The sequence below is a fragment of the Larus michahellis genome, chromosome 4, assembly GCF_964199755.1.
Source record: "Larus michahellis chromosome 4, bLarMic1.1, whole genome shotgun sequence".
NCBI classification, from domain to species: domain Eukaryota; kingdom Metazoa; phylum Chordata; class Aves; order Charadriiformes; family Laridae; genus Larus; species Larus michahellis.
In genome coordinates, this window is record NC_133899.1 from 39883447 (window position 1) to 39906083 (window position 22637).

Here is a 22637-nt window from a genome sequence, read left to right on the forward strand (position 1 = left end):
GGTGGCCTTCCTCACTTCCAGCCTGCCAGATGTCTCCTCAAGTTGTTACTCAACACACCGTTTGTCTCTGAGTCATAAGAGAGAGAAGGTTTATTTTAGCTGCTAAAAGGATGATTATCGGTGAGCAGGATCTTGGTACTTTAATCTAACCATCCATTTTGACTACACTTGGGTTTATAATATTAGAATATAAAAAAACACTAATAAAGCAAACATCCATTCTTCTTTTCCATCCCTTCTTCTCATTTTCACTACCTGTAAGATTATGAGCAAGGCTCGCTGGAGGGAAGAATGGATTTTTTCGCTTACCTACAGAACTTTGGCAACAAATTCATAACTAGTTCTCGTCACCTGAAAACCACGCTGGCACCCTATTTCCCCTCAGTCTAAAAGCTCTGTGACCTGAATCTTAAACTTCAACTGGTTCTTATTTCTATGCTGGTCCCGGCAAGCCACTGCTAAAATTGTAACAATGATATTATAAATCATGAATGGCAAATAGAGGCAGGGGTTGTCTCACACTGTTGATCTTCAGGCACCTCGGCTACAACCATTTCTCCTAACAGATATATTTAAATTAACAATTCCATGTGCATTAAAAGTACTGCAGTTTAGTTTCCTCCAGGTTTGTGTCTGTTGGTTGCTGGACTTTGATGGCTAAAACAAACAAAGCCTTTTCTGTAGTTGCGGTGTCTACATGGACCCAAATGAGAAACAGATCAATGAATTCAAAAATTTTTAGCACAGACATCATAGAGCTAAACCCATATATGCGCAGGCAGGCAATATGATCATATATACCACCTTTCTACAGAAAACCAGGGTAAAACAGGACTAAGCTGAATGCTGTGTATGTGGTATTCCACGATCACGGTTCCTAACAGCAGGGAATGGAACGCGGTTTAGGGCAGGCACAAGAAAAGAGACAGAAGTAGAAGATGGGAAGGCTCTATCAGGCAACAGCTCAAAGCGGCCAGTCAGTGTTATTAGCTCTCCCAACAACAGCAACAACAGCTTGCAAAGACACAACATTTACAGAGAATAGTCCCCCTTGAACAGATAAAAGCATAACCCTGGCCGTGTGAACTTTATCTGTTAAATTGCTATTATAAAAACTCCCTCCTCTCACTCTGGTACTGTGTGGATACGGAAGACAAAGGTTGTGGTTCTCTTGGATACTACAATATCGGAGACCGTATCAATAACTAAGACGGTTAAACTCCCACGGAGTACAAAATTCTGTCCATCAGCCCAACAAACTGTCTTTCTCCTCCATTTTTAGGCTGAAACCGGTTAGAAAACACCCTACAGCATGGACAAATACATTAGAGGTTGTTTTTTTCCTAACTTCTTGGTAAGCTGCTCAGCATTATGGGATGTTATGCCAAGTGGTAGTTAGGGAGGTCTGCTGCAGTCAGGCAAGTTAATTACAGAGATGGTTGGAGGAGAGCGCAATGCCAAGTGGGAGGAAGGCTTCCCTCCAGAAATGGACTGTCAGCAAAGCCAGGAGGGGATATCATCAGTCAGAGCTCGCCTTTACCCACAACGAATGATCACAGATGTGGCTTTCAGCTTGCTGAAGACTTTCTGACATGTGAATTCATCAGACTTTTGGCCTTTGCATGAAACTCTTTTCTCAGACCTTCTCATAGACAGACACATGGTGCTTAGTTCTTTTAGAAAGCACAAGTAGTTTGGCTTAAGTGGTTTTATTGTTCTAATAAAACTTTGAGTTTTTTGAGGTCACTTTCTCTGATTTATAAAACAGTGACCTTATAAACATGGTGCCTGTACATTGTCATCCTTACTGTACCTACACGCACCTTTCTTTGAAGAAAATACAGCAGGAGTGGTATTTCACCTAGATGTGTGAAATACTGATTCCCAATGCTGAGAGAGGTTATCAGAAATGGGGAAGATGGTGGGAGTTTATTTCCAGGTGAACAGTATGTATTCCTAGTGTGAACAGTAAAACTAGAATCTGACTGTGGCCTATTTGTAACTCAAAGCAAGGAGCTAAACATATGCTGAATATAAGCAGCTTAAGGAAGTCTCAAGGACAAAGAACATGTGCTGACGAACCACTTACGCTGCAAACACCTCTGTACCTGGGGATAACAAACCTGTGAGATCTGTCACACAAGGCAAAACACGCACGTGTGGGCTGGCGGCAGGGCCACACCTGGCCTGCGGTCCCAGCGCTGCCTCACGACACCAGGCCCACGGGCTCCCTATGCTCGGGCAGCCCCACGGCACCCTGCCCACCCTCCTCCATTTTGCCGCTTGGCAGGTGAAGCCCCCCAAAGCCCGGGGCTGAGTGGAAACCGCGAAGGCTCTCAGAGTGACGCCTTCTGGTCCCTTTGCCAGGAGTCCCCCGAAGGCGTGAGCTCCCCTTAGCCACGGGTACCACCGCACGGCGCCGCCCCCCTCCCCTGCTCCCACACCACAGCTCTGACAAGAGACCCACCACCCGCCCCGCCATGTCGCGCGCCCCCTCAGGCGCAGCCCGCCCCCAGCGGGCGGTGCCCGCGCGCCCCGCCCCTCCTCTTCTCGCCCCCCCGCGCGGACCACGTGTCCCGGGCGCCGCAGCGCCACTGCGCAGGCGCGGTGCCCGCTCCCCCCCCCCCCCCCCCCCCCCCCCCCCCCCCAGCCCGGGCGAGCCCGGGGCTCTGGATCAAAATGGCGGCGGCCGGAGCGGGACCGGGAGGGAGCGGGCGGTGCTGAGCGGGGAGGATGGCGGCGGCGAGGGGCTGCCGGAGGTGAGGCTGCCGCGGGGAGCGTGGTCCGGGAGGGGGACCGGGCTCGGTGTTCACGGCCGCAGAGGGGAGGGGGCGAAGAGCGCCGACGCCCCCGCGGCGGGGTTGCCTGAGCTGGGGCCGGGTGCGCGCCCCGCCGGGCAGGCGGTGGGCAGGCTCGTCCCTGCTCCCGCCTCGTCGCTCCCAGCCCGCAGCTCCGCTGCTGCGGTGGGGCCGGGGTGTGGGCCCCCACCGCCCCACAAGGCCTCCCGCGGCAGGGAGCGGCCCTTCTCCTTATGCCGCTCCCGGGGGCGGGCGGGCCCCGGTCCGGACCGCCGGCAGCGGCCTCGCCTCTGCCGCTTCTCGCCATCGGATCCTGCCCTAATGCCCCCTCTGCTACCCGGTACGGCGTGGCCCCCCGGCGACGGGGCGGCCCCGGAGCCGCTCCCCGCGGAGCACGCGGCGGGGGGGTTGTGGGAGCCGCCTCACGGAGGAGCCGGTGCGGGGCTTGGGGTCCCGCCGGTGCGAGGGGCACCGCAGCCGCCGGCTGTGGGTCCCGCTCGGGCAGTTCGGCCCGGCCGCGGGAGGTGGGGTTCCGTCTTGCCCCTCTCCGTGTCTGTGCTGCCGCGGTGCTCCTGGGGAAACTTGGGGAGCTTTGTAGGTGCTGTGCCTGCCTCTGCCTCTGGAATATTCCTGCCGCCGGTGGGATAGCGCTCTGTTGTTGGTTCGCGCTTCTCCTCGCCTCTCCCCTGCCATCCCGTTTGGGGCCATTGGGTGAAAGATGACACACATGTCAACTGCTAGTGTAAAATATGACAGTAAGGCAGCAAAATAAGTGTTGGTACAATGGTAGTCTACTTGCGTGAGAATTTTGCTTAGGGAATGTGGCATCGCTTGAGGCTTTGCTCCAGACCCGTGTAATGTAATACCGAAATCTAAAGTGTTTGGCAGATGCACTGCTGAGATGTGGTTACCTCAGGTTTTACCACATATTGCATGCGCTGTTGTCATTTAGAAAGGGAGAAAATAAAAACAGGAACTCAGATACAAAATTTTTGGTGCTCATAACTTTTTTCGAGGCACTGAGAAGCTTGATGAGTTAAAGCTTTATCCTCTTTGTCTGAAAGATGTTAGGGAAGAGGATTAGACTACTAAGATTCTCCTTTATTGTTTCAAATGTAAACCGTGGACCACTTTCATCCTAGTTATGTATTAGTATTCTTCACACAGGGAGGTGCAAGGAGAGGAATTGCTTTTTAGATCCAGTGAGTTTATATCCCTCTCTATTTGAACCTTTTGCTTAAGGAATCAATGAAAAAATTTCTTCTTCCTTGCTCCACTCCTCTCCTTGTTGACTAACAGTCTGCTGTCAACATAAAAAAAAAAAATTCTGTGGAGATTATTTTTGAGGATGTGGAACAAGTGTCTTTTATTTAGCAATACAGACTCTCTGGACCGTGTTGTTTAAAAGGCAAGGTCTGAGCGCTTATTTTGTAGAAAATCTCGATGAAGATAATGTATTGGAAAGGTATGGCTTGTGACGTTTTGTGCCTTCTTGGAATAATTTAATTCTAACTAGTCTCAGTTGATGGACCAAAGCATAATTGAGCCATTCAAGAACTTGCTACTTTGCTGTATAAAATAATGTTGTGTAAATATTGCTATCTGTTCGTGCTTATATGTAAACCTCTGACGACTGACTTGGTGAATAAAGCTTCTGTCCTAAGTTACAACATGAAGCTGCCAATTGCTCTCTCTGTTATTTATTCAGATTTAAAGTTAGACTTCAGAGTTGGACTACATACAGGTAATCTTGGAAATAAGAGTTCAGTGTTTTGTGTAGAATGTGCAGCCAGTGTTTGTTTCTGTTCACTGGAGAGGAAAGAAGCTATTGAATCCTTTGTATTTCGGCTCAGCTGCACTAAGCATTGTTTTACTTGCTTTCAAACTTTAACCAATACGTAAACAGGTTTGACATTCTAATCTAATTTTGCATGTGTAAACATGCAAGAAACATAGGCTTAAGTCATTACAGATCATTTTCTGTGGCATTGTTGTAATTGCTGGCTTTTTTTAAATCCTTGCCTCTTACTAATGTAAGTGAATTTTCTTCATATGTCCAGATTCCCTTGCTGAGTCATAGATACAGTAGTAATGCTTATAGCTGGCATTGACTGATTTGCAAAGAGTCATACATGAAAGAACAGAATTATTTTTATGAGCTCTCCTGGAAGACTTGCATGGACTTGTAGTGATTTTTTTTTTTTTATTTTATTTTCTCCCCTCTTGGCTTTCAAGCTTGTCTGAGAAACTCAAAACTTTGTGTTGTGAAGGTATGTAGCTTGTCCTTGTAGTAGAATATGCTGTCTTTGCAGCCAGCTGTTTGAATTTAATTCAGTGGGGCTGTCAGAGCTTGATGAATAGGCTTAACAAAATATTGAGTCTCTGTTTTGAAAGCAGTCTTTTAAGTTGCTGCATACATGATGTCAACTTTACAGCTGTCACTGATGACAATTATCCTAGAGGCTTTTTAGAGATGAATTCTAGGCTCGGACAAAGTCTTCCTCTGTCCTGCTTTGCAGGCTGTGTTGGTGTTGAGGTGTCTTGTAGTCCTGCATGTGGCCGTAGGAGGAGGTGTGATGCTAGCTCTGTCCCTCCTGCCACCCTGTTGCTAGTTTGGTCTTGATACACCAGCCCACATGCAAGAAAAGGGGAGTGTATTGTGATGTCTTGGCTGCTCGGTGATGACCAAGGTAGTTATGGCTGACCGCCTTTCGGAGACAAAAAGATGAATCAAAACATCCTACAGACATCTTGCATGGGCTGCATGTAGTTTGAAATAATCAAACAACAGTTCTATAGGTAAAATGTGAGATTGCTTTTAAGAAGAAATAACCATGTTCTTAATAATAGTTATGAGAATCTTAGTGCTCTTACGACAAATCCTGGTATAAAACTGCTAGTTTCAGTCTTAACTCTTAGTTTTCTTTTTTTTTTTCTGAACACATTTACATGAGTTTTGATTTCTGTTATCAAATCAATGGCTTGTACCACTTTTTCACACAAGTCTGGAAAACTGATGCACAAACGTCATTGTGCATGCAGTGGAAACTGGGAATCCTAGATGGGATGTGAATGTTAGATGAGCTTCCAGTGAGTCATGTAGTTATTGATCTGTTTAATCACCCAGGTTCTTTCAACAATAAGGCTTGTCAATGTAACTTTAAATCTTTGGACAGAAGCTATTATGGATTTTTAGAATGCTCTTTCGTATGTTGGCTCACCAGAATGCCTGAACTATAACAAGAAGGGACTGCAGATGCAAAGTTTGATGTTAGTCTTACATTTTGTGCCTAACCAGTTTGTCCTGCATGTCTCCCAAGAAGGATGCCAATTGTAGTGATGCCTTCTGTGTCATGAATGGGTGCTAGGAGACAGGAAATCCTCATGTGTTTTTATGTCGAAACAGTGAAAATTGTGTGTTGGGTGGAGTAGAAATGGGCAAGAGGAAAAATGGATGGGAAGGAGTTGAATATCAGTGATGGCATATGCAACACTTATTTCACACCTTGCTATCTGAAGTTCTGTGAAGTTTTGACATTTTGCTGTCATCATCTTATTCTCTGTCTGTGGTGTTTTAGTTTCCAGTGTTCAACCAAAGCAATCAGACCATGGCAGAGGTTCACCCGAAACTAAAGGGGATCTGAAGTCTCTCATTTCTCTGTCCTTGGGACTATGGCAGGTAGCTTTTTTACTGCATAACGATGGCCTTGAGCTTTTTGATAGATGCTTAGTGGCAAAATTGGCTTAAAGGCTTGCAGTCCACAACTGCTTTTTCCTGCTTCTTGCACAGTCCCCTCAGCTGTGTTAGTAGAGCCGTTTACATGACTTCATTCTGAAGCGTTGCAGGAAACTAATCTGTCTGAAAAATAAACCACTGAAACACAAAATAACTTCAGATTGGGTCCCTGATCTGGGTCATCACACTGCTATGGAAAGTTTGTTTGCTGGCACAGTGTAGAGGCAAGGTTGGGTAGGTAAAGGGAGTGGGGGGTGGGACTGTGTTGCCTAAAACATGTTGGATTGAAGTACGTGCATAACTATATACTTAATTGAATTTAAATCTGATTTGATTACTCCTTTGGGTGTAAGCATTGTGCAAGGTTACACCAAACACTACTGAGTGTGTCATTTAACAACTGTGGGCTTGCAGACAGATGTCCAGCCTGTTGGGGATTTTCTGTCACCAGTGGTTTTAAACTATTTCTCTAAATGAAAAATAGGAATTACTATATTATAGCAGAGTGATAAAACACGCAAAAAAAATTTACAGCAGTCAAAACTGATTAAGAAGAACTTTCAGTAAGGTGTGGGGGTGTAACATTTTGGGGTAGCATCTTCATAAATCAGTTTCTAAGTTTCAGAAGTATCTTCTGGAGGTCTTGCTTTATTTTTCCAACTTGATGTTCTAACACTAGCTGTTATCTGTATAAATGTCTGATCATTTTGTAAATCCTCTTTGATCTTTGTCCTCAAATCTTGGCTGAATTCAGTGATCATACTGGACGCTTTTTTCTGTCCCTCTTTGCTTGTCTCTTCTTACCTATCATATCCTGTTTCTAGTCCGCTATAATAAATTGTAAAGGATAAAATTTAATTTTTTTAAATATCTCTTAAAGAATCTCTTTCTAGTGCTACTGTTACTGCCATTCCCCATCTTCTTAAAGAGCCTTTTTATTTCTGTTCTGCCCTCTTTGATACAGTATTACTTCAGTATGCTAACTTGTAGCTTTTAAGATTATTCTCTTCTTCCCAGCATTCTTCATCACTTCAAATCTTCAGTGTTATCTAGTGAGAAGTGTTTTGGAGATAGATCAAACTAGTTAATGGTATCTGAGATTTCTCTCTAATTTGGAAGCCTTGCCCAAGATCTGTTTCAGGATAATTGTCAATCCATTTTGCACTTCTTCTGATGGTAACAATGGTTAAACTCAAAGGAGTTGGTTGAAACAGCAATGTAATAAGTGACTGCTGTTTGGTCTTTTAGTTGGGCATGTTGCTTTGTGACCCGGTACTTGCAGAAGCTCTATGTGATCAGTAGAGCTGCAAAATGTATTTGTGTGTGTTTTAGATGTTAGTTTGGGTCAGAGAAGACTGTTGTTTCTTATAGTCTGGTGCCGAGATTTCAATCAAGGCTTGGAATACAGAGAACAAGAAGGGTCTTGTGAAGGCATCAGACCTTAGTAAAATTATACCTACTTATATGCAAATTAAATGGTTTTTTTTGAGTGACCAGGTAGATCACATTGCATTAGTGAGAAATTGGAATGCTGCTTTGCTTATCATTATCTGCTACCTCAGGTCTCTGTACTGCAATGAAGTATGTAAAACACTTCTGTGACAGGTAGGTTATTCTAATTGCTTTAAAAAATAATCAGTATGAGTGACAAAACTTCCTTTTTTTGCTCTTTCTCCTGACCCCAATATTGGAAAAGTTGCTTGAGAGCTGACTAAAAAGCCTTCTAAAATGACAAATCCAATCAGAATGCAATGAGACAATATTTTTCTGGTCTTGTGCTGCCTTATAACTTCAGCTTTTTTGTTCTTCTCCTACTTTAGCTTTGTTCTCACGATGACTCGATGTGAAGGGGCGGGAGGGGGAAGTAGTTCCTTGACTGTTGGAATTGAGAAACTGGATTTGCTGTGGATTTGGTGATCTTTGAATTCATCTAGGAAGATGCAAGTCCTATTTGAAGCTTTTTTGCAGTGATAATTATAGTGCTCATCCATGTAAGTCCTGTAGTGTTTAATATGAGGTTGTGCTGAAGTACTTTGTACAAGTGGAGACATTTAGAGGTTTTCTCTCATGCACCCAGATGTCTGTTTCTTAAAATACATAGAAGGTTAACTACCTCTGAAGCTGCTTGTGGTATTTAACTGAATGCTCAGAAGATTTCATCTTGGAGAAGGGAGGTGTAGGCATATACGTAGTGGAATTCTGTGTTAGCCATTTAAAAAAAAATATCACAGACTAATCAAGTATGGGAGTATATTAAAGGTTGATATCCTATATCTTGTCCCAGCCTGTAATGGGCATCTCAATTTCAAGTGTCTCAACAAGTGAAATCAAGTACATAAAAATCTCTAGAGCGCGAGCAGAGAGGGTAACATTAATAGGTTCATGGATTGCTTTAAAGTCATTCTAGCAATGACTGCAGATCACTGAAATACAATCAAATTGCTTATACTGACATTTTAAGTTGAACATACCTTTGTCAGTCTGTAATGAGGTACTTCTAGGAAGTTTTTGAAATGGGTTGTTTATTGTACTTCAGACACTGGGACGGTAGAAAAAGCTGAGTTGACAGAATGCATGCTCAAGACAGGAAGTTTTGCATCATTTGGTGTAGAGATAGCCTTGATAACGAACCAGGAAGAATCTAAGCTGTGTCAGTACTTTTCAGCTCCTGAGAGGCTGCAGTTGTTACTGATGATCTGGGTGTAAGTACCATAATTCCTGCAAAGGAATGTATATAACAGCAAGAGAATTATTTTCTGTGTCTCTTTTTTTTTTAATAAAAAGATACATGATTTGGATCAGAAAGTACCTCCCACTTTTTACTTGGTCATTAAAATCTCTGCAAGGTTTAGTCCTTCAAACACTCCTGGAAATGTGCATTTGGACTTGAAATGCCAAAATAGTCTTCTAGCATAGTAAGGTTGTCATCCAGTATAAGATTATCCTCTCTCTAATAGTACTTTGTAGTTCTAGACTCAAACCTGAAGATTTGGTAACCCCTGGTAAAGTGACTCTTGTATATATTTATGCACTGAATTAAGGCTGCTTGTCTTTTAACTGCATTTAACCAAGAACTTTGATGCTGTAACCTGAACATTTACTACTTAAAGCTGTTTTTCAGGATTAAATTACAAGGCTTCTGAAAATGATGTTACTCAAACGTATGGTTCTAAAGCAAACTTTCCAAAAGATCTGTCCACGCTACTTGTGGCTTTTCCATTTTAAGGAAAATAAAATTTGTTTTATCTTACTGTAGGTTTTTCAAGATACTTTAGTTTCTCTGCTGAGAATATGTAATTTTGTTACTGTGTAGTTCCTCAGTTGATTATTGGCTCAAAATGTGCCAGTTTGGATTAACAGACTTGTGCAGATCTAGATATTTCCCCACCACCATCTTAGGGAACTTCTTTCCTTTCTCCTTCTTCCCATCTCCCTTCACTCTGTTTTTAGCTACACTCTTATTTTTCTGGAGAATTAAATTTTAAAATGTCACATTTTGTGAATGGGCATTACCTGCATCAAAGCTGAATTTTCTTAAGCACTGGCGATCTCCAACAGTAATAAGAATGCTTGAACATCTTGTGAATCTGAGTTCCATCCTTGTTTTAAATTTGGAAGAAAATGGAACTTGTCTTTTCTTTTCTTTTTTTCCACATATACAAGATTAACTTGTTTCCTTTAAGTTAAAGTGAACCTTCTATTTTTGTTAATCTGAAAACTGATCCAGCTAAAAACTGTTCTTGTTCGTTGAATATGAACATGCTAGTAGAGAATGGAGAGTTGAGTGGGAATGATCATCTGTGTAGAGAGAGAAGTGAGATTGCTGCTTTTTTTTTTTGCTGGGGGGGGTGGGGGGGCAATACTGACTTTTTTCCATATATTGATGAAATTACCAAACCTCCTTTGATTCTTCAATTATTTGAGAGGTATAGCACCCACTTGCTTTGAGTGTGAAAGGACAGTTGTGGATAAGAGAAAGATGCACAAAACTTGGTCTAAAATGAGATGAAGAGCAATGGGTTGCTTTAATGGCATGTCTCCTCTAATTAGTACAGTCGAGTAGGCTTTCCTTCTGAAACTTTTCTTTGACTTCTTTGAAAGATCTGTTTTTTCAAATGGGGCATCTGAAAAGCTTCAAATCTTGTGGAGGGAGAGGGAAGAGTTAAGGCATCATCAGACTGCTCAAAGGGCAGATTGGCTTTGGCAAATAGTTAAACAAAAAGCCACTCCAGAGGCGCTCATAACTGTGCAATCTTAAAAAGTCTGCATACATGAGGTACATGAGGATATTGATGAATTAAATGCGTGTATGATTGGTGCGTTTTTAGGAACAACACGTTATGTCAACATGTGCAATGCTCCTTCGACTGTTCTGTAAAACTTGTAAGTTCAAGTTACAGGACAAAAATGAATGCTTTAGAAATGCAGAGAGAGCTTGTTGCAGGAAATCTGGAAGACATAACTTCCTTTTCTTGCCAAGGGGAAAATGTAAACAAAGCTCCAACTTAATTGTAGTGTAACTACTAGGCTGGTTTCCTTCCTTAATTGATTGCTTTTATCATTGAGAAAGTATATTTTCTGTTTCTTTTGAAAGTGTATTTCTGCATTTTTGGGGAAGATGCACATCAAAGTTTATGAGCATTTAGTTCTCACTACACTTGCATGGAATCTAAGTGTAGGTATTACTGAAGGTAACTACTGAAGTTAAAGTTACTGGCGTAACTTTTGAGGATTCTTAGAGTTTGTGGAAGTATCTGAAGTTTGCTTGTGAGGGGAGGCATTGCAATACTAGTGTATTTTGCTACTCTACATGCATGTACTAAAATATCCATCTTCAAAACAACTGAGATCTTTGAAGTATATGGCATAGAAGGATTTCTTGGCATCAGATGTTATGATATAAATGTTACTCGAAGTCAGTGTGGCTTTTGACATTTACCATTAAAGTTAATGAATTTAAATTGACCATATAGAAAAGCCCAACCAAAGGAGAAATCTTTTAAATGTGCAAACTTTTAAATAACTGTTAAAATCTTAATATAAACAGAGATAACTGATTTATACAAACAGGTGTGAGATCACCATGTCAGTTGTGTTTTTGTGTGTTAAAAGTGTCTAAATAAAAGGAAAACAGCCTGTGGGTTTGACAGGAATTTCAAGACTTGCTCAGGGTGGCAGCAGTCCGTAACCAATTCACAAGCTCTCGAATGAGTTAATTGTTGTATAAATACCGTGCACGATGAATTTTCCATTTTGATTTTTTTTTGTACTGCTGCCCACTTCAGTGAGCAGAGTGGGCTCACTGGAATGACTGTGGATGTTGTAAGGAGACGAGGGAAAAAGGTGGAGTGTTGACGCGGAAAGCTGAGCTTCAGGAGCGGTGGCTGCGGAGGAGAACTCTGCCCGTGTGCCTGGAGCAGGCGAGGGTGCCTTGTTGAGGCTGGGCCCGAGCTCAGAGAGGACAAAAAGGATGACTACGAGGCTATAATTTTGCAGAGTTGTGAGGCAGTTTAATAGCAATAGTCTACTTTCTTCATATCGACAGCTGTGGGTTCCTGTTCCAGTTGCAGCTGACTGTCAAAGCAACCTGCAAGAATTCCCTTTTTCCTGTCTGTTACCTGTTAACCCCTCCAGCAGTGGGGTGATGGAGCAGCCAGATGAAATTACTTGTTCTGTGGTCATAGAATCTGTATGTAGTGTGAGGGGAAGCAGGACGACCCCCGGCTGGAGCAGCAGAGCCAGGGGAGGGTACCGCTCCCTCTCAGTTTGACTTCAGCGGTAGTGTCAGATCACCCTGATGTACCTGTGAAGAGCTGACAGATGGCGGGTCCTGCATACACAGCGAGCTTCTCCCCACTGCCGCAGAAATTTGCGGGATTGAGAGGAATATATTAAAATACACATATGCTTGGCCTTGTTTCCCCCCCCCCCCCCATATGACTAATACCTAAATGGATGTATTCTGTCACTGCAAACTTAAAATCTTCCAAGCCTTCAAAAAAACAACCACCTCCATGGCCCTCTTCAGTATTAATGGCTGCTGTGTGAAGGGTTGTTAACCAAGGCCTAATTGAAGGGAGGAACAAACTGCACAGATACAGCGCAAAAAAAAGCCCAGGCCAAAGAAGAAATGGCAGCTCAGCTAACGAGGTACGGTGAGCACTGCTGTGGTGAATCCACTGCTGTGGAAATCGCCTGTTTCTGGTAGGACTGCCCTTGCTTTGCAGGCAATTTGAAGGTAATCTTTCCCTACTCTTAATTTTTAAGAGCTATGTAGGAGAAATAGCATATTGCAAGAGTGGTTTTACAGCTACCTACTTACATTAAGATGTTTGCATTGAAAGTGGTAGTTGACTGAATGAGGGTAGAGGCGATGCTGTTCTTAAGGGTAGAGGCTGTTGCAGCCACATACAAGGATCAGATGAAAACAAATGTGGCTCAGTCAGGTCCCTCATAGGACTATGTGGCTTCCCAAATGTCTGCTAGAATGAAAGGGGACAACTGTGCTGTAGGCACGAGTACATGGGACCGGGAATGTTTCTTTTTTGAAGGCACTGCCAAGTGAGTATTAGTCAAACTGCACGTTGCATTTGACTGTGGGGAGCATGCAGCCTTTTCTTGCTGCTGTTCCCTCCTATGGTGACATTCCTTGGGTGATTTGGTAAACTGGTGCAGGGAGATAATTACGGTAGAAACAAAAATCCTGCAGAAGAGAATACTGTGATTTGGTTGCTGACGTGATGATGGAGCTTTGGGAAGATGGTGATAGTAGCTGAGGTGAACACTGCTGATGAAGAAATGTGTGTGGAACCATAGTGTCCGTGAACCAGCTTGGTTTTGCGTACGCCAAATAATGCATTTTGAATCCAGATTGGAACTGTGTTTTGGTTAGATCCAAGACTTGTCATGGCTTGTGGCTATTATTGTAGAAACTCTATTTAAAACTGTACCTGCATTATGTCAGTTTCATGGCTGTGACTTAATGCTTTCTTGAACAAGGAAAATTAGTGTTTCTTTAATAAAGTTCCTGATATGTTTCATGAAATGCAGTGGACTAGATTGCCTTTTGAGTTCTTTACCACGCCTTTCCACGTTCCACCTTCCAGTTTTTCTGTTGTAAATAGATGAATCCATTAGTCTTAAACATATAAGAGATGATGCTATCAACTGATACTTCAAAGTTTTGTTATATAGAAGAGAAAAGGCTGCATGGGCGTAACGTGCTGCTGTGTGGTGACAAAAGGATCCATGAATAGGATGGTGTGCAGAACAAAAAGAATGGTGGTATATGAAGGAGGGGGATGTAGAGAAAACTGTCTTGAATATATGGTAATACTGGTAATAGCTTTTTTTTTTGCCACAGGCAGAGGTTTTCAGTGGAAGCAGATGAGATGCATATTGTTCTGTCACCAGGCATCTCAGAAGCTTGTGCAGAAAGAAAGAGGATTATACAGGAACACTGAGGTAACGAGGAATATTGTCAGTAATGGTTCCAAGCAACAGAAATACCACAACATGACGTTGTTACTGGTAAAATGACTGGCTGGCAGGATGAGGACTTGATTGCAGCCAAAATAAGATGATAGAGGTAGTCAGTAAACTGATCCATGAACAGAATTCACCCACATGGGAAGGCTGATCAGTGTGTGAGTCCAAGATTTTTAGTCTGCTTTGACGTTGGGATGCTGGAGCTATTGGGGAAAACCCCAAGCAGTGTCATCACCAGAGGCTATTACTGTTCCTCTTAAAGCTGTGGAAGTTAATAAGGGAACTAAAACAGTACGATCAAAAGGATGCTTTTTTGAAGGCAAATTGAAAATAGCATGTCTTAAGAGAGGACGGGTGCTGCTTACTTATAGGTACAGAGCATAGTGTCTGGGATTGCCTTAGTAACTTTAATATACCCTCGGAGGAAACATGTTCCGAGAGGAAGTGTGGTGAATGTAACTGCAGTGAATTTAGAGGCACTATTGTGTACAGGAAGCTCCCAGATACTCATTCAGAGTAAATGGCTTTCTGCGAAATAATTGAGCCTGGAGGAAAGGGAAAATGTCTGCAGTACAAGATGACTGTAGGGTGTACCCCACTGAGGTGGTACTTGATGGGAGAAGGCAGCAGCGCTAAAATCCGGAGACGGATCTTCCATATGGTTGGGGTTTGAGCCAAGATTTCCTCGTCTTAGTAGACTTGCTAATTGAAAACAGCATCTTGTGTTGTGGTTGGGTCACAGCTCAAACAACAAGAGGAGTTCCCTTTCTCAATGAAACAGGGATCTTGGCAGGGGGCACTGTCAAAGAAAATAAAATAAAATCATATGAATTGTGAAAACTGCAGAGAGGAAAGACTACCTGGCTTGCTCCACAAAAAGCAACAATTCTGTTGACAGATAAGGGGTACTTGAACAGGAAGCCCATGAAATACACTGTATAAAGGTGGAACAACTTCATGTGGAGAATTCTTGATTTTGCTCTGCTCATTTCTTTTCCATGGAGGGGGAAGAAAGGAGCAGATGACTGAGGATACTGCCGCAGTAAAGGACAGGCGGTGTCTGGAGGCAGAAAGGGGAGGACAGTGCTCTTACCAGACTGGTGTTCAATCCCAGTATCTGAAGCTGAATTTAGCTGAAATTCAACTAAGTTAAGTTGCTGCCTAACAAGACAATTTGAGTCTTGGCCAGAACTTTGATGGAGAGAAAAAAAGCACACTACATTTAAAAAAGGTTCTGATCCTTTTTTGGAGGTACTTTTCATGTAATTTAGAGGTTCTTCTTTCTGTCTTAACCAACTGATGTGTTCACATATTTATTATACCAAAGAGAATTTGCCTTTCTTAGAAAACAAAAGAATGTTTTTGTTTGCTTAGAAGAGGCTTTTTGAAAAACCTTTAGACTCCTCAAAATATATCACGATGTGGCAGACTATCTTGCAATTATTCTAGATTAGCTAAAATGAATTATCCTTGTAAAAATGGATTTTCCCTGTAAATGGGTATTTTCATTCCTAATTATTGTGTTCAGCGACGCTGATAAAGATTTGGTGGATAGGATTTCTCTGATTTTCTTACAAAGTAGATTTAATGGTGTTTTGTGTCTGAATCAGATAATGTTCCTTTCAAGTGAACTTCTAAAAAATGGAAAGTCATTGAAGAATATGTGCTGTCATTTCACTTCAAGAGAGTCCTGAAGGGCAGCGAGTGAGTTCTTGCTGATTTTGCTAACAGAAGTGTTTTGAATTCAACTTCTGGAACATTAGTTAAATCCTTCATGTGAATATCATCAATCGGAATAGACTTTTGGTAAATTAGTGGGTACCTGCAACTAGCTGGAAGGTTCAGTGAAGTACAGAGATCAAGATTCATTTACCAGTATATGAAAACATTTAAGTTGCTTGGGAGGAACTTCCTATTCTGTGCAGGATTGTACTGCTGTAATTCAGTTAGTCTGTGTCTGCTTTGTGTGTTGTGTTTTTTTTTTAGGTGCTGGAATATTTTTTTGTATGTAGGGAAATATAAAAACGTTGATGTCCCATGTCTCCACACTGCTGTTAGTGATTTGCCCTGTCACTTTGTGCTGATGATGTTACTTAATTGCTTCTAGGATGTGACACATTCACATCATATTCTGAATTGCTTTGCTGGTCTTCAAAAATCCTACTTTGAACACTGTTTGCAAAGGCAGCATTGAAAAGAGGGGATTTTCCTATGCATTCTGTGTCTTTTCAGCTGCCAGAATGCTTCTCAATGTTTTCACGTTCTGAAGTGTACATATCTTCAAGATTACCTACCTTTATACTCTATTTGAATATAGTTCTTCTAACTTTCACTCTGGTTCCTCAGAGGGCATGTTGAAAATCGGTACAGGTTATTTATTTATTCCTCCTAAAACTCAGTCCTATGAAACAAATCTAGAAATAAAAAGTCAGGACTACTGTGAGGGTTTTGCTGCCTCCATTTTAAAAGAACTTCTTAATGGAGAAATGTACTACTTGAAGAAAAAGAAAGTGTTTTAAAATTCATGCTTAACTTTAAGAAAGGGTTCTTTGTGGTAGCTGGAACACATGATTCTCAGCAAAGCGCTAACAACGCCGTCACTTTCGTAATCCAGTTATATCTGCTTTTCCTTGCCCTCTTGTCCCTGTAACTGCTGATGTGGCTTAAATTTTAGTATTTTGCTTATTGGATTTTCTTTCTTTCCAAATCATGAAATAACACAGATTCATAAACCCAAATAATGAAGAACGTTATCTGTTTGTCATTTTTGTACAGTGCTAATCCAAACCAGAACCTTTCAGTATCATCCAGATAATTTTGAATAATGATAAAGGTTGATTGCTTGACTGGATTTAAAAAAAAAAAAAAAGGCAAAATTGGGTTTGCATGGTTTTGTGTGTGTGTCTAGCTACATAATCAGCTGGTCCTTCAAAATTTCAGTTGTTTCCTTTGAATAGAGAATTAGTTACCAGTTGCACAGTTTCTTCAAGATACGCTGTCCTGTATGCATTCAGTCCTTTAACGTGTATGCTCTCGAGATTGGAGACATCTAGCCTTAGTGAAATCTCTGAGTTTGCCAGTACCTCCCTTGAGTGCTTTGTCCATGGAGTAAGAGGAGGGTCAGACAGGTTCCTGTCAGCTCCTCTTCCTTGGAGAGCCCGCCTCCAGTAGGACAGTAAGAAAATGAGTTATGTAGTAAATGCACATCTGAACAAACATTTGGAACTCCAACTACAGGCAGCTTTCTCTTAATTTTTTAAGTATTTGTCCCTTCAGATGTTGTGGGCTGGTAATTCCAGTAGTGATGCTGCGTAACAACCAGCATGGCCAGCCAGAGCTGGTTTGAAGACTCCCCAGTGGATAGGAGCTGTAGAACTGTTCTGGTGAACATGGGTGTTCCTGAATTCCTTTGTGGTGGCGCAGGGCTCCAGACTGGGGGCAGGTTCAGGTTAGGGCAAGCTGGTGGCATGTATCCTGGGGACAGTGGCAGGGATCTGTTCTTACAAGCTCTTTCTCTCTTAGTTATTTGTCTACCTAATCACTATGAAAAGAGGTTTGTCCTTGCTAAAATTTAGTTGAAGAATTTCTTTACTGGAGTTACCACTTCTAAAAGCTGTTTTTTTTAATTCCTGCCCTCCCCCCCTCCCCCCAAATGTACCAATTTACTGCTGGACATTGTCCTCTCATCTTGCATTACAGTTCTTCTTCCTTGTTACTTCAAAGGAACTGTTGTGGGAAAATAGCATAGCATTTTTGGTCTAGATAAAAATCTAAGCAAATATGAATAAGGTATGCTTGTGATACTTCTGTTGTCATTCACTTGGAGTAAATTTAAAATGTGTTAAGTAAAATGTAAAACCTGAAAAATCGTGTTGTACAAGTATGTGCATGTACTTGATACGATTTCCTACTTTGGTCTTAGTATTATGCTATTTCGTAACCCTATGGCAACAACTCCAGAAGAAATACAAAAAGCTCTTAAAATTTTAGAGGGGAAGAAGTCAAATGCTTTTGGTTGTAAAACATGTTGTAACACTCCCCATCTTGCCTTTTATATTAATTGTATCCCAGTGGAGTACAGAAAATTTTATGAAACCTTTGTATTGAGTGATGACTATAAACGAAGTGTCACTGTTACCCAAAGTCCATTCTGTACACAGATTTTTTTTTTTGTATCAAAATTCCCAATCCAGGAATTGCTGGCTCTCAGCCCAGACACCTCAGATGCAAGTTGTCTTAGGTTCTTAGGATTTTAAGTTCAGTGTGACAAGTATTGAGAAGACTGAGAAACTTATTTCAGGTACTGAAACTTTTAACTAGGTTTGTGTTTATTTTAAACCTTATTCTGCTCTAAGTATAAATATAATCTGAAAGTAACTTCTGGGCTTTTTGTGGCATTTGGGATGGTAATTTTAGCTTCTAAAGCTTCCTGGTTTCATGTAACATGCTTCACATACTATTTCTGTAGTGCAGGCTTTTTTTTAAACAAACTTTGACATAGTTTAACTTTTTTTTCTATGTACATGTATACATACATAATGCACATCTGTGTGTGCGTTTCTGCTCTCAGCAAGAGATCCTGTTTCAGTAGGTCACCAGATGTTGAATTTAGTTTTCTTTTGACAATGGTTATGTGGATGCATATAAACTCTTAACAGAAAGGCAAGAAAAAAATTCACTTGATGGTAGTTTTAGAAACAAAAAAATTCCATGACTGTTCTGAGGCTAAAGTTAGATTAAAAAAATTCTTCGACTTCGCTAAAATAGGGAAGCCTTTGGTATGCAGGATAACTTCTGCAAGGAAAGGTGAAATCTTTCATTCCTTTTGCAGCTAAAAATCTAATTGTTTATGGTTTGGGGTTGTTTCCTCACTTCTGGGTTCATTTCCTACAGCTGTCTTTCACCATGGGAAACAGCATTCTTGATTTGGCATTTTATGTGGTAACCAAGATGTATTTACATTTGTCCTAGATGCAGCAGGTTAAGCCCAAGACTGACTTCTGTGCGCGTAGGCTTGGTTTAGTGTAGAGGCTGAAGCAGACACTATCAAAACAAACCAAACAGGAAAAAAAAAAGGCACCTAATCCATGAGTGGTTCAAGTACACCTTGCTGTCAAAAGATGCAATCCTGGTTCTAGCAGCTTGTTCCCGTGGTCCTCTTTCTTTTTTACACTTGAGCTGGTGCAAGTATTCATGTGATGCTGTAACGAATCAATTAGGTAACTCATACTGTTTAAACTTTTGCTCTAGGTTGGTTTTAGTGTGGGTCAGTTTACCTGGTTCACAGAATATTTGGGCCAGAGCAAACACAGGCAGGGCTTCCTCCAGGACAGAATTCATCACTGCGGCCAGCTTAAATTGTTTGGGAAATACAACATGGGTTATACAATATTATTGTGTGAAATTTAGTGATGTACTAAAAAATACAAATGTTGTACTTTCAGTTGATACATGAGGTTAAGGACAGTAGTGGGACTAAAGCTATGATCAGTTTTGAGCCATGGGGCACAATACACTGTTAGGAACGACAACGTGTTTGAATTCAAGATGCAAAATACTCTGAAGAAGTCAGCCAGCATACATGTGAGCAAGCAGTGTATGGTTAAATTTGAAAGCAGGTATAGGAAGTTCTGGCATCTGCAAATGGCTGACCACAGTGCCTACTCTACATTGAATTCCTCCTTCACTGAAACCTGGCATGTTTGATTTTACTGATATAAATATATAAATTTATATAATGTACATATTCAGTTTATATAAATGAATATATTTTTGTATACAGCTTTAATATGACACTGTTTTTACACGATCCTATATTACTTAAGCTACATACTTTAGGGAGGGAATTCATTCTGCACAATACTCACTTGGGCTTAATATGTAACAGTGTTCTTGTGGTAAGCCTCAATACAATTATTTTATATATTGGATATTTTAGGAACTTTTTATACAGGTAATTTAAATCCTGTTGTTCTGCGAACTCAAGCATTGAATAATAATGGTATTGAACAGTTGCATATATTCCTTGATCACATTCCTTTCATCTTCTGGGGCATGCTTGTTGCGAGGTGGAATATATTAACTTCAATCCTGCGGCTTGGTTATGTATATTTAGTGCTTGCTAGTGGGGAAAAAAAAAAAGGGGCACTTCCCCACCCCACCCCCCCCCCCGCCTTTACTTAGCTATTTCCCATGTCAGGAAGAACTGAAAAGTGTTAGTAGACATCTAATAGACAAGTTATCACACCACAGCTGAGCGCAGAAGAGGAAAGTGGAATAGCAATGGCATTATTCCAGGACTCTGTCCAAATGAACCAAATCCAATTTTAGCTGAGAAAAGGGAAGTTGTTGGGATAGCTACACAGGATGCTGGCCTTTATTTGTGAGGGATTTGCATTCAAACTGAAAGGTGGCTCTTACCTGCACGAAGCTTGTACTGAATGTAACTAATTCCATCTGGAAATGTATGGCACGTTTAAGCAATGTAATCTGTGTGGGTACACAAATCACTTGGAGTGTCACAGTTTTAATGAAGTTATTTTCTAAGTGTTTTTTCTTAAATCATTGGAGCTTTTCATGTATGGAGAAGAGGTCTACATCCATATGGATTTGGTTGTCTTAGAATAGCCCACTTATGTCTACACAAGGAAGAAAATTAGTACGTGCATTGGCCAAGACTGAACTGATCCAACAGCTTGTGTTTGCTGAGAACATTTACTGGTGTTTGCTGGTGTGATGTTGCCCATTTTGCATGTGCTCTGATTCTGACTTCATCCTGAGCAGGCTCGCTATTCATGTAGGAAGGTATTTTATTTTATTTTGTTGTCTGATGCATAGCAAGCTGAATCTGCGTAGAGACAAGTTCAAGGAAGGCAGCGGGTTATGTGCAATTGAGGAGACATTGCCACCTAGCTATGGAGGGCAGGTGTGAGAGCTCCCCTTTCTGCACTTGCACTCCGGTAGATTGGCTCAAGTTGGCTCGTATAATGCCAGCCAAGATGCTGTGGTGTTAAGGTTGTGTCCTCGGCCTTGGCAGAACTCGGCCAGTGACCCCAAAGATGCCAAAAGGTCTGATTTTAGCAACCTTGTTCTAAAGCATCAGAAGTAGTGCACTCTCTCATGCTTCCACATGGACCCCTCACTACAAAAAAGACATTGAGGTGCTGGAGCAGGTCCAGAGAAGGGCAACGGAGCTGGTGGGGGGTCTGGAGAACAAGTCTTATGAGGAGCGGCTGAGGGAACTGGGGTTGTTCAGCTTGGAGAGAAGGAGGCTGAGGGGAGACCTTATCGCTCTCTACAACTACCTGAAAGGAGATTGTAGAGAGGTGGAGGTTGGTTTCTTCTCTCAAGTAACAGACGATAGGGCAAGAGGAAATGGCCTCAAGTTGCGCCAGGAGATTGGATATTAGGAAAAATTTTTTACACTGAAAGGGTTATTAAGCATTGGAACAGGCTGCCCAGGGAAGTAGTTGAGTCGCCATCCCTGGAGGTATTTAAAAGACAGGTAGACGTAGTGCTTAGATGATTTAGTGATGTTTTTTGTCAGAGTTATGTTGATGGTTGGACTGGATGATCTGAAAGGTCCCTTCCAACTTAGGCAATTCTATGATTCTATAATACTTCAGTCCCATGCCTGTGCCTTACCTTTTCGCACACCCACGGCTATAAGCCAGGTTTCCAAACCCTCTCTACTCTTCCTCCTCATGTAGCCAGCCCTCGAGCCCTGGGGCATTTGTTCCTCTTCACCCCTCTGCCTGCAGCAATTTGCAGCCTTTTCCTTCCTGGCCTGTCTCTCACTTTCTGCTCCCTGGGATCTGCTTTGCATTCTGCATTTGTGGCCTCACCTCCCCAGTGTCACAGTATCTCCCTCTTCTGAACCCCTCATGCCAGAAACAAACAGATCATTGAAGCAGAGAGTAGACTGCAATGGTGCTGCAGCTTCCTTGAATCACATGCTCTTGCATGGCACTTGCCTGATTTAACATGCCAGAGATGTACTGAGAAAGGAGATAAAGTTGGGACCATATAGCAAAAGTAGATACACCTCTGACAACACAGGAATTTACCTACATGTTCACAATATTGAATGGAGTCTAAAAAGGTCTTAGTATAGACTTTACCTTTGTATCATACCTGTGTGTTTGTGTTTTGGATGGGGGCACATGTGTTCTGTTGACAGTAGGCAGCTCTTCATGATGCTAGCTTTCATTTTGCAGTATTAATATTTTAACACTGCTAATAAAGGAATAAATTAGAATGTGCTTGTTATGTGTTTAGCAATGAATCCTTGTTCAAGTTTCCTTGGAATTGACTTCGTAAATGCCTCACAAAACAGTAGATGAATGCTTAAACACCTTACTTTTACTCCTATAAACCTACTTTTAGGTACTTGTCTAAACTTGAAAAGTAGGCCTGAATGAGAACTACATAAATGATATGAAATCAAAATGCAGGTGATGGTGTAATGTCCAAGAGGATTGGTTTATTCTGCTTTCTCAGCCAATATAATTCAATTTAGGATTTTTATAACAATGCATGAACATATCGGTGTGTATGGAAAGTCTTTCTTGGTATAGTTAAAGGAGCATATCTAGTCTAGACCAACTCTTACTTGA

General features: G+C 41.7%; 1 protein-coding gene across 3 annotated transcripts in view; it reads left to right on the forward strand.

Annotated features, from left to right (window-relative positions):
- The first annotated feature begins 2652 nt into the window (after positions 1–2652).
- BTBD7 (BTB domain containing 7) overlaps positions 2653–22637 on the forward strand; it is a 54828-nt gene continuing 34843 nt past the window's right edge. For all 3 annotated transcript variants that reach the window (XM_074584143.1, XM_074584144.1, XM_074584145.1), the window contains exon 1: positions 2653–2759. The gene's annotated coding sequence lies outside the window, so the exon portion shown is untranslated. The remainder of the gene's footprint in view (positions 2760–22637) is intronic.